Source organism: Schistocerca serialis, chromosome 3 (genome assembly GCF_023864345.2).
Source record: "Schistocerca serialis cubense isolate TAMUIC-IGC-003099 chromosome 3, iqSchSeri2.2, whole genome shotgun sequence".
In the NCBI taxonomy this organism is placed as follows: Eukaryota; Metazoa; Arthropoda; class Insecta; order Orthoptera; family Acrididae; genus Schistocerca; species Schistocerca serialis.
This window is the reverse complement of record NC_064640.1, coordinates 1014239854-1014252119: the sequence shown is the minus strand read 5'-3', so window position 1 is coordinate 1014252119 and position 12266 is coordinate 1014239854.

The following is a 12266-nucleotide window of genomic DNA, read 5'->3' as shown; positions in this document are numbered from 1 at the left end:
AAAATTTGTATCAATATTTTTCCAATTGATGTGCTATGCCTTTGACTGGGTGCCAGGAATTTGACACAAGGGAGCATAGGATATGAGAGATGAATGCTGACTTAATTCATATTGGCAGCCCACTGCAAAAGTCATCCAAATAAGCCCTCAAAAATGATTATGTATACCTCTTTTATGAGAAGTATTGAAACAGACTTTTTTTTTTTATTTTTGTGGTGTGGGACCCTAGGCTGCAGAATTGCCACTGTACTTGTGGTGACACAACTGATAAGTTTTATCCCTAACGTAATTTTAAAAAACTTTCACTCTCAGAAAATGAGTAACAAACTATCATTATTAGTTGTACCTCACTAGTAACCTACAAAGAAGAGTCACTAGTCTATGCTTAACTACCTCAAAAGTATTTCGCACTTCTTAAAGTGGCAAATCGTGCCCACTGTATTTTGGCTTTCGAAATTAATATACTGGAAACAAATAAGTGTTTTTACTTTATTTTCTGGGACATCCATGAAATATTCTCAAGCATATGATTTCCTCTGAATGGGAGGATGGACTATAAGGAGATCTGCAATAAATAGGGTCCACAGGAAGCTGAGTGGAAGCCGCACAGAACAGGAGCTTCTGGAGGCAGTTTGTAAGGTTGGTATATGATCCATGACGTCGAGGTCCATGATTGCTTCCATCAGTACGCACTACACATATTGAGTTTAATACAGCTCACTTCTACTCTCACCAAATGAATGATGAAGCTTGAATGAAACTGACAAATTTTGTTTGGCTTTACACTTACACTGTTTGCCGTAAAAAATTATGTGGCCTGCTGCTGTATCACCCTGCAAATTATGATCTTAGTATTCAGAATCAGTTGGAGGAGTAATAAGTCTCTTGCTCTATAGAACTGACAATATAGGCCAAGTGAACTTCCTACAGTGAGAGAAAAAAATTGTATTCTGCTTTGGAGTCCTGTTATTAAGAGGGCAACAACCATTTGTTTAATCATGTATTGAACCTCCATTTTAATTAATGATGTGAATTTTAAAAACAATGTGGTATCAGTACTACTATAATTCCTAGAGTCACAGCAGCATTGTTATTCCCATTTATTTCTAATCAGTTACCCACATACAAATGACAGTGTCTTGTTTTAAAAGGCATTTAACGGAGTGATAATGCCTATGTCATTTTTTTTTCTTTACCGAGAAGGGTGCTATTGTAGTTCTGGCATTGTACTCTTGTCCGTGTGGAATAAAGATCAAGACCTATTTCAACAACCCTGATGTGGATTTTTCCCTAATAACAAAAGCAATCTCGTCCACTTCCATCTCTATATGCTGTCTTCTCACTGGCAAATATGGATCCACACTGAATTTCTTAGAACCTCCCAGATTCTACCACACCACCACCAGTAACTAGCTATAAATTGTCTCTGAAATAATGCTTATGTAAATACTATCTGATGAGCCTGCAGTAGCACTGAAGTTGGAAGATACAATAAATCCATTTGTACCAGTGTCTTTAAACTGGTGAAAATGAATATTGTTCAGATTTTTTCAGAACTGCCTCAATCCTGCAGTGTCACAAACCCAGTGATTAGCTGCACATAGTCTGCAAAATAAAGTTCTTGTTACTGTCCACCATGCTATGAAGAGCCTAAAGTATCTTGAAAGATTGCTAACAACAGTGTAACGTGACTTGTTGCAGTTTCTTCCCAAAACATTATCCACTGACACTGCTGCTGTATTTTGCATCGTGAATGGGGTAATATCAATTCCACTGAGTGATTGGACACTATCCAACACAACATTATTTACATTTACTTACCAATATCAATTTTCTTTTCATTTTTAAGTAGTCACTATTCTGGCAAGTTAATACACAGGATTATTCATAAGTATCTCTGGGTTTTCTTATGGCAACCGGAGGAAGCAAAAAGAAATACATGTCTGTAGAGAATCTACCCAAGCTATGATTACACTTTATAGGTACCCAGTGCACCTTCTCATTGCGTGTGACAAATTACAGTATGGTGTACTGACTTGCTGCATGCATCCCATTTTACATATTATATCAGTGACTGTATTTATCTGTTCCAAATCATGTGGCATTGGAAGCAATAGCCACGTTCTCTCATGTAACCTTATATAAAAGCACATTGAAATTGTCAATTGACTGTACAAGCAGGGGGAAGGGGGGGGGGGGGGGAAGAGATTCATGATGGGAGGCACTTACAACCCACTGACGTACATGTTAAATATTTAGATGATAACAGCTATTTCAAGGAAAGTGAGAGGGAGCGCCATAGTGTTGCAAAATGAAGTCATTAGCATCTTCATATAAATGGGGAATAGGCCATTATAGCAACATGTCCAAGTGGTTCTTTCACAGAGAAAAATGATCCATAGTCTGTGGAAGATTACATACCACTAAATTCATTCTCTTCAGATGAATTGTGAATTAATGTGTTCAGCAATGACTCTCTCTCTCTCTCTCTCTCTCTCTCTCTCTCTCTCTCTCTCTCTCTCTCTCTCTCTCTCTCTCTCCCTCCCTCCCTCTCTCCCTCCCCCCCCCCCCCCCCCCCCCCCTCCCCCTCCCAACAAACACATAACAACAATGAACTTGTGCCTTTTTTCCCCCATTGAGGAACATGTGCAAAACAGATTACCTCTAGCCACCACTGAAAAACTGTGCAAAAGTGAAAAAGAAGTTAAACGTCTTACAAGAGGCAGCACCTGTAACAACTACACCCAGTTGGGTTTCATTTGCACAGAATTGTCTAGGCTAATTTACAGGGTGGTCAGAAATAGTCTTAAAATCTTGGAAGGATGTTGCAGGGTAGGTTGAGCTTAGAAATAATTGTTAAGAACAAAATCTATGCATAGTGCTATTTCTGAGTTAATTAGGATTGAAGTTAACCAACTGCACAATAACCCTCGGTTCTCTGTCGAAAGGCGGTGGGGTGGGTGGACTGCTGTGGGGTTGTAAATCACTGAGGGCTATGGCGGGTCAAAGCCACTCCATCATTTCTAGGTCCCTGGTTTAATACATACATACCAATGAAAGAGTTTCCATAGCATGTGGTGAAATTGGTTTCATGTGTACCAAAGTACAAAACAAGGTCTTCCTAGTCTGTCACCTGATGATCACTTAATGGAACATATAGTGGAAATTTAAAACCTTTCTTTACAGCAACAGAAGTGGTGTTTTACATGCACCTTAAAGTAATAACAGCTGTGACAGCACAATGAAGAACATACATAAAATTATATCCCTGCAAATGGTTACAATGTTTAAAAATCACAGTTTCAGAGCATCGTCATTTTTATGGCTCTATTTTTGCACATGGTCAACAATTCTTGCTGTTCTTCCTGGGCAAAACATACCAATTTCCTGCCAACTGATGTATTTTTCTACTGTCCCTTTTAGTTCTCATGAAATCCTTTAGATAATTATATATAGGCCTGCAAAAGGGTCACAAATGTTGCAATATCAAAATAAGTACCATTTGGCACAGACTGTATTAGTTTATTTGCACAATAGTCTCAAACACTTACATATTCAGTTCTCAAATCATAAGAAAAAAGAGACTCAACCAGTCAGTGCAGCAGCCGTGAGGTCCATGGCCCTTGGGACATTAATTGTGCGCAAAGCAAACCATGTAGCATCAATTCTGTATGCTGTGATCCATGTTTTTTTTCAGTATATCTCTGATAATGAATATCTGTTTTCTCAGTTGACATAGGCACCATTTCAGGACATTTAAAATAAATAAATTCGCTACATCGATTTCAAGTCTATTTGAACATGAGAAGCTCAAAATTTTTATATCCATGAAAATAAATCACTTCTCTAATATTTAAGTTTGTTACATTCACTGTACAGTGTCTGTGTAAAAAGTATTGGACAAAAATAAGATTTATTTTAGGTATTGCTACAATGTCTCAAAATTCTTCTAAGTTCAGCCCTTGACTGTCAACATAATTTTGCCAGCAGCTTTTCCACGACTCAAAGGCTCCCTGGTAGGTGGATTCCAGAAGGTCCTTAAGGGTACATGAGTGAGATGCTTTGGTGACGCTTAGGGTCCCATTGTGGTGTACTGTGAGTGAGGATTTCACTTTTGGGAATATGAAACAGTCAGCTGGTGCCAAGTCAGTGCTGTAAGGGGCCGTGGGATATTCACGATGCCATTTATCATGTAATCACGTCGCTGTTTGGTCCCCTCTCCCCAAATCAACCAACCAACTGTACATTTCTAATATGTGCTGTGCTTGTCAAGGTAGCTGTTACAATCCAGTGACAGATCATTGTCCTGTTAGGCTGTTAACTCAGAAGTCTCATGAAGGAAAGACACGACTTTTAGACTTTACCCTCTGCAACTTTCCAGATATAGCAGCTGCTATTGGATTGGAGATCAGGAACAGATGTAAATGACAGAAGGATCCACTAAAAGAGTCAGAAATATTTTCATGGCTGAAGTATTTACTAGAAGCTACTAATCAATAATAAATGCAGAAAGTCACATAGCACAGGGAAAACAACTGTTGTTTGTCTGTTGAGTAGTGGAAGGAGATTATGTGGAGTGATTAGACACAATACGTGATGTGGCATCAGATTAGCTTGTGTGTAACTCAGACATGCCTGACAAACAGTATTTTACAACATGTGATGATAGTGAAATTCAGTGAAGGTGGTGTGATGGTCTGAGACACTTCTCCAATTTTGGGTTTTAAATATTAGCTCTGGTCAATACAACTGAATTCAGGCATTTATGAAAACATTTTAGACAACGACCACTGTGGAAATAGGTTAGAATTGATGTTCTCTGTCTTAAGATGATAACTGTCCTGTCCTGAAATAAGAAACACCGCATTATGGTTCGAAGAAAATCAAGTGGATTTGATAGACGACCCTGCTAAAAGCTCCAGTCTGGTAATAACTAGTTCCCACAAGCCTGAAAGAATGCAAACAATGCAGCTCCAGTGTATTAAAACTTATGGAACCCTTCCATACAAATTAAACTCTTATAAGACAAGGGAAAGTGAATCCTACACTATCGGTTGAGATTAAGAATACATTTGCCTCTGACAGGAAAAACAATCTTTTATTTCTTTTTATTGAATCACAACAAACAGAATTCGCACAACAAGAAGAAATTTAAGACTACTTTTGCAGCCAAAGGCAAATTTATTCCTAATCTCTCTCTCTCTCTCTCTCTCTCTCTCTCTCTCTCCCCATGTAGGAGTAATTTTAACACACAACATATGCTCACTTCTAATTACATGTGCCCCAAATCTGAATGCTATTAGTTGTGTTCACATGCTGATCATAAATGAGATACTGGTACTAAAAATTACTGTTCCTTCCTTTGTAGCTATGATTTCCGTGAGGTTGTAGATGCCTAACTTATCTTACTCTTCTGGCATATCACTGTCACTAAGTTTCCTCAAGACAACATCCAACCATATTATACTCAGTGTGTACACATTTTCACTGCCTCATTGGAGGGCATCACAGACTGTACACACTGTGACACTGTTCAGTTTCCATGAGCAAATGGTGTCCCATTTCATATTTTGGGTTATGAATTTTGGGACTGTGCCGTCAAAAGGATTTAATACAATTAAAAACAATTGAATACTGTATTTTTTGCTACATGAATATGTAGATAAAGGAAGACAATGTGGGTATAGGGCTGTAGATTATTTTTTAATTTAAACATTATCATAATCTTTTCATGTTCAGAGTTACGTTTTCTTTTTTATTGAGGGTACCATGACATTTAAAAACTTACAATTGACCATAAGCAGAACAAAGAAGCGATATAAATATTTCATCAATTTAGTGACTGGAAGCTCTACTTCATAGCTTACAGTCAGTACTACTGATACATGCAGTTGGTTCATAGCAAACAGCCCCCCCAAACACAAATAAAATGCAATAAAAATTCTTGGAGTACTTGTACCACATCACTTGTTCTTCCGTGGTCTCCCAGCAATATTCTGAACTCTGTACTGGAGTCTTTGTCCTAATAAGAGGCATCATAGTAAAATTGTAGCATCAGGGTGGAAGGCTAATAAGGAAGGAATGAAACTTAGAGATTAATGTCCTGTCAAAGACAAGATCATTAAGAGAGAGAGCACAATCTCAGACAAGGAAAGGGTGAGGGAGGAAATCAGTCGTGGCCAACTGATATTATATAAGGCGAAACTAGATGAAGACAACATGACAAAGCAGCTATGTTCGGAACTTGTAAGATGGTCTGAAAGCTTACATAAATACCACTCTCAATAATGGTTACTTCATAAACACCTTTTCAGACAATAATGAATAATATGTACAACAGACTTTTGAGTACTGCAGAGAATTCGAAACAAAAAGTAATAGAGTGAAAAATATTTCAGTTAAAAAATTATCAAAACACAAAAATTATAAGTATTTGCATTTTCAGGTTATGCTTGTTGCTCACCAGTCAAGTAGCAATAACAGAGTAACATCAGGTAATCTCTGCCATTTATCTAAATATATTATACATTTGTGACAATGTATATAACATTAGTAGTATTTTCAGACCCCAACAATACTTTCTACTTTTACCAATATCTGAAATACCACTCTAATTACCTGATTCTTAGCTGCAGATGCAGAAGGTGTAAACTGAAGAAACAAAAGTGACATAGAATACAAGGTGCATCCAGAAAGTAAGTTTCCCATTTTTTAAAACAAAGACAACATAGTTACATGAAAAACATCATTGGCAACAGGTACAGCAATGTTCGAGCTATTTTTACACACAGTCACCAAATGAACTGAGATACTTGTCATATCGTGGGATGAACTTTTGTTTCCTGTCTTGTAAAAGTCTGCTGCCTGTGACTGGAACTAGCACGTGACAGTTGTCTTCGTCACTGCCAAAATGCTGGCCAGAGGACAGGAATTTCTTGATGTGCAATAAAAGATGGAAAACACTGGGAGCAAGGTCAGAATTGTATGCTGAAAGATCAAAACAGCTGCTCCAAATCATTTCGTTTTGTGCTCGGGGTGCCAGGTTTTGCTGCACTCACCTGGCAGACAATTTCTTGAACAGCAGGTGGTTAGTGACAATTTCATACAACAAGTATCATGATATCTGCGGACAATGGCTGTTGAGCTGTGTAATCATGAAACAACAGTTCTCTAGGATGTGCTGCTGCACCAGCTTAACCAGGTGATCATTGATGAGGGACAGTCGCCCACTGCACTCTTTATCATGAACCCTTTGACGCCCTTCGGAAAAAAGCTTACACCACCGATACGCCATCTGTTTACTCATGATGTCTTGCCCATAGACCTGACAACGAATTTCGATGGGCACTATGTTTTGTGCATTAAGGAACCTTATCACTGACTGAACCTTGCATGCACTGGGAGAACGAACGAGACCCCATTTTGGGGCACTACTGCTATGGTACTGGAAACCAGGCAGGACCTGTCTGGCCAGCATTTGATTGTCACGTCATAGATGTGTTGTGCATGTGCAATTTTCCTGGATAAATACATCTGCTTTAAAGGAAACAACATTGGGTAACTTACTTTCTGGATGCGCCTTGTATTACAGGAAAAACTACCACTCCATGAGTGTATGCTCAATGCACAACCAAATTATTGCCATCGCCTCTGTAAACAAAGCAGCTTTCGCATGCCTGTGTGGAGGTACTCTAGTCCGAGGTAGCCATTTCGATCCTGGTGGCAGAAGAAATTTTCACCACTAGTATTTTGTGCCAAGGGAGAGGATAGGTGACATTGTAAAGTTCCTGATCACCAGACTTTGCACTGATGTATTGGATTACATTTCAAACATCTCCACAGCATCTCAAGAAGTAAGCCCATGTGACACTGTTTATGATAAAAAGTTTGTGGTATGAGGCCATTATGCTCAGCCGATCCCTTTGGTGCTATGCGATAGGATTTAGGCTATATGCTGGCACTGGATTCAGCTCTTTCCCTTGTCATTATAATACAGCATAAATACAATATAAACATGACCTCACACTGTATACACACCTATTACAGTTACATACATTAAACCCTTTAATACCGGCAATGGTCTCTTCGTGTAGCCTCACAATGAACAAAATTGTTCGCGTGAGTTCTAGAGTGAGTGGATCTGGACTTCGGACCACCACTGGCTATGTTAAAAGTATGTGTATCTGTTGCTTGTTGTGTTTTCAATTACAAATTACTGCATATTATCAATTTTCACATAAAATGTAGAATAAAGTTTGCATAATGAAAGCAAGTACATATTACTAGTTCTCCACTCTGAAAAGAAACATGTAGGCTCCCTCAACAATAAAAAAAAAAAAATGCTTTTTCATATTATGTGATCAGTGGTGTTGAGTCACTATTTTTCTTTTCTGTGTTGCTACAGGTTTTAATTGTTTCTACACTTCTGTACAATCTATTGTAGCTATAACTTAATGAACAATAAACTATCCAGCAACAAGAAAAAATAACAAATGTTACTAGGACTGATTATTTCGATAAACATGTTTATATTACCTCACTCTAAACACATTGTAATAATAATAATAATAATAATTATTATTATTATTATTATTATTATTATTATTAAAACTTTCACTGACTGGATCAAACTTCGTAATTCTTTGTGTACAACACTCGCAGTAGCATTTTTATTTGTCTCATTGTTGTTCCACTATATGATACGTCTCATGCCTAAAATAGGTTTAGATACTACCAGGGTTTTAGTGATTACAGAGCAACTATTTGCAACAGCCAGAGTAGAGCAGAGTTTTTTTTTTTTGTGTGTGTGTGTGTGTGTGTGTGTGTGAGAGGGGGGGGGGGGGGGGGGGGGAGATAGTCCAAACTAGAGGTATACACAATCAAATACTTACAATGAAAGACCAGGACATTTTATTTTATTGGGTAAATACGCAGCACTGAGTCATATGATGCACATACACAAATGTTCACTGTGCAGCAGACGGATGTACTCCTGACAGTCAGCATGCACACACCACAACAAAAGGGACCATGTGTGCTATGAATAGGAGAGTTAAAATCTGTAACACGTGTTCAGCAGCGTGCAAGCAGAGAATGGAACATGGATTCTCCCACACGTATATCCATTTATCTGTGGGACAGAACTCTTCGAGAAATGGGAGTTTGATTTCAAATGTTGGAAAACATATGATAACACATATGAATGAAGAGACCAAAGAATGTGTGCATGAAACATTCGCTAGAAGCCCACATAATTTCATTAGACAAGCCATAGGGAACTGGCCTGTCCACGTTCGATTGTGCACGACACTGCGCACAATTGTCTCTGGTCTCCAACTTTTGCTCACATTAAGCTTGAGGATTACCACAGACAATGTGATTTTACTGTTGAAATGTTGTACCATATAGACGAAAACAATGACTACCTTAATGCAGTGTAGTTCAGTGATGAATCTACCTTCCACATCTGTGGCAAAGTTAACTGACATAACTGTCAAAAATGGGGAAATGAGGGTCCAGGAAAAACGACTGATTACAAAATGGACACACCAAAAGTTAATACATGTTGGATTTACATAAACATGGTGTGACTGGTCCATTTTTATTATGGAGTCTAAGAGTGATATGGGACACCCATCCTCCATCCAGATATTTTGGCAAACTATGCAGTTCCATAGATGCCTACCAATGTCACTTTCCAGCAGGATGGTGGCCCACTCCAGTATCATGAGGATGTTACCACATTTCTCCACAAGACATGCCTGGACCCCTCTATCTCCCGATCTGATGTCCTGCATTTTGATGCGTGGGAGGGGGGGGGGGGGGGGGGTTATCAAGGATATTGTTTACAGTAAAAAGGTTCAAGATCTAGTAGATGAGAGACAGCACATCTACACCACCAGTGAGACCGCAACACCTGTCATACTAATGAATATACAGCGAGACATGCAGTACCGTTTCAACATCTTCCAAGCTACAAATGGTGCCCACTTTAAACTATACCAATGCATATAAAAATTTTTGAGCTCCTATTTACAAATGTTGGAAAATTGTTATAAACCTTAATAGGTACTGAAATATAAACAAATATTTTTATATACCTCTAGCCTTGACTCCCATTAAATCATAGCGAGTATGCGATAAGCTACGCAGATGTAGTGAGATAATATACTTTGTACTGTTGCCTATAATAGTGTTACATGCAACTATGTATATGGCTGCAAATCACTTCCACTCGGTTCTTTGACACTTATTTGTCAAGGAGTATAAGTCAGGTGGCACCTAAATCACTTGTCAAACTTGATATGGGAGATAAAAGTGACAGGCACTTCGTGTTATTACTAATCAACATTTCATTTCATATACAACATTTTTTCTGAAATAATAGATTTTTTTTGGAAATTCTGATGGCCTTACTCTCAAAATTTAAGGTTTTCATTTTGTAGACCATGTATAAATATCACAAGTACAGCAAAACTGCCAGTGTTTATTACTTATGGAAGCTTGTAAAATGAGATGCTCCAGTGAAACTGGATATATTAAACACAGTATAGCAAAGAACAAAGCTAATAATACTGTTTGTCATATTTTGTCATCTGATCACAAATCACACAGAAATACCATGTTCAAATATTCACTTTCCAGCAGTAATTTTTCATGTAAATAAAGAACTCTCATAAGTATGTCAAAGCCCTAACGAGCAAAATTTACGCTTTCTGCAAAAGTTAAAGTGCTGCAGTTATGCATCACAATTTATATTTACCTATCTATCTCTCTCAGCCTGCACAAATTTCAGTAGGAATAAAATGGATGGGCACGTGCTCTCTCTCTCTCTCTCTCTCTCTCTCTCTCTCTCTCTCTCTCTCTCTCTCTCTCTCACACACACACACACACACACACACACACACGATCATTGATTTGGAAGTCACATGAAGGAGACAAAGAACAGATTTATCAAACAGAGAAGAGTAAGTGATGTAACAGGCAGAAATAGGAGAAAAAGTAAAGTAACACTTTGGGAAACAAAGTTTCCAATGTCACATGTCTATATTACTGCAATGCATTCTTTGTATTGAAATCAATGGATCGCACCAGTTATGTACAATTTTGTCGTGTTCTATTACCTTATTTAATTCAAAGAAATGGTATTAAATGCATTACACCAATTCTCATTTGAAAAGAGGTTTCCACTAAATATTTGTCATTGTAAGAACTGCTGGAAGCTTTTACAATTATTTTATTTATTGTAATGATATATCCCGAAAATAGCAATTCTGGTATTCTAGCAAAATGGAATTACTGTAGTAGATCTCTCTGATATAAGGTATCAACATGCTTTTGGCTTAATGTTGTACTAAAAAGCTTGCTCTGTACATACCAAATGAACCAGGTAAGTCTGGATGGTATTATGTTTATTAGCATACAATTACTTGTAAATTAACCTTGTGTAGTTTATAGAGCATACCTGTAAACCTCTTGTGCTGACCCAACAAATCCACCAGAAAGCACACAGCCGTCCTTCTTGAAGAATATCTTGCAAATTGTTTCTATAAGAGAGAAGACAGGTCACCCCAAACCCTTATAGTTAACTTTAGTCAATCAATTTCCTTTCTGTGGATAAGATGGGCATGGTTTTTCCATTTTTATCATCTTGACTGGTCATTCCCATGGGTTAACAGCATGAATCTATGTGATTCCTTGTTGATGTTATACTACAAAAATAATGGGGACCACCATTTCCTTACACGAGTATCTTTATAACATGATATCACACCCATATAAACAGTAATTTCATTATCTGACCAACCTCACTTCCCAAGGAAATGTCTGAGGTTACATTTGTTACTAAAGAAAGTGTTATACCAAATACCAAAGTATACCAAAAATATATGTAACAATCTACAAAAACCTGCACTAGCGAAACATGAAAACAAAGTAATTTGTTTAGATTTTTGAAGTACTTTTTATTGGGCTCCAAGATTTACAACAATCAAGAGCAGTTGAGCAGAGAGTGTAAATCACTTTTGTTTTACATTATGCACACAATTTTGAACGCAGATGACAGAATGACACGAACATTCAGAAAGATTTGCTTAGAGGTTACCCTCCAAAGCATTTACAAACATTTATGCCTGAATCCTGTACTGTTTTTAAACATTTTACACCAATGTGAGGAAACTTTCTTTGCAACATTTCATATAACCATAATAATTTTTATCATTCATTCATTTCAATTTTCCAAATAAACACAATCCTTTGTCTTCTCA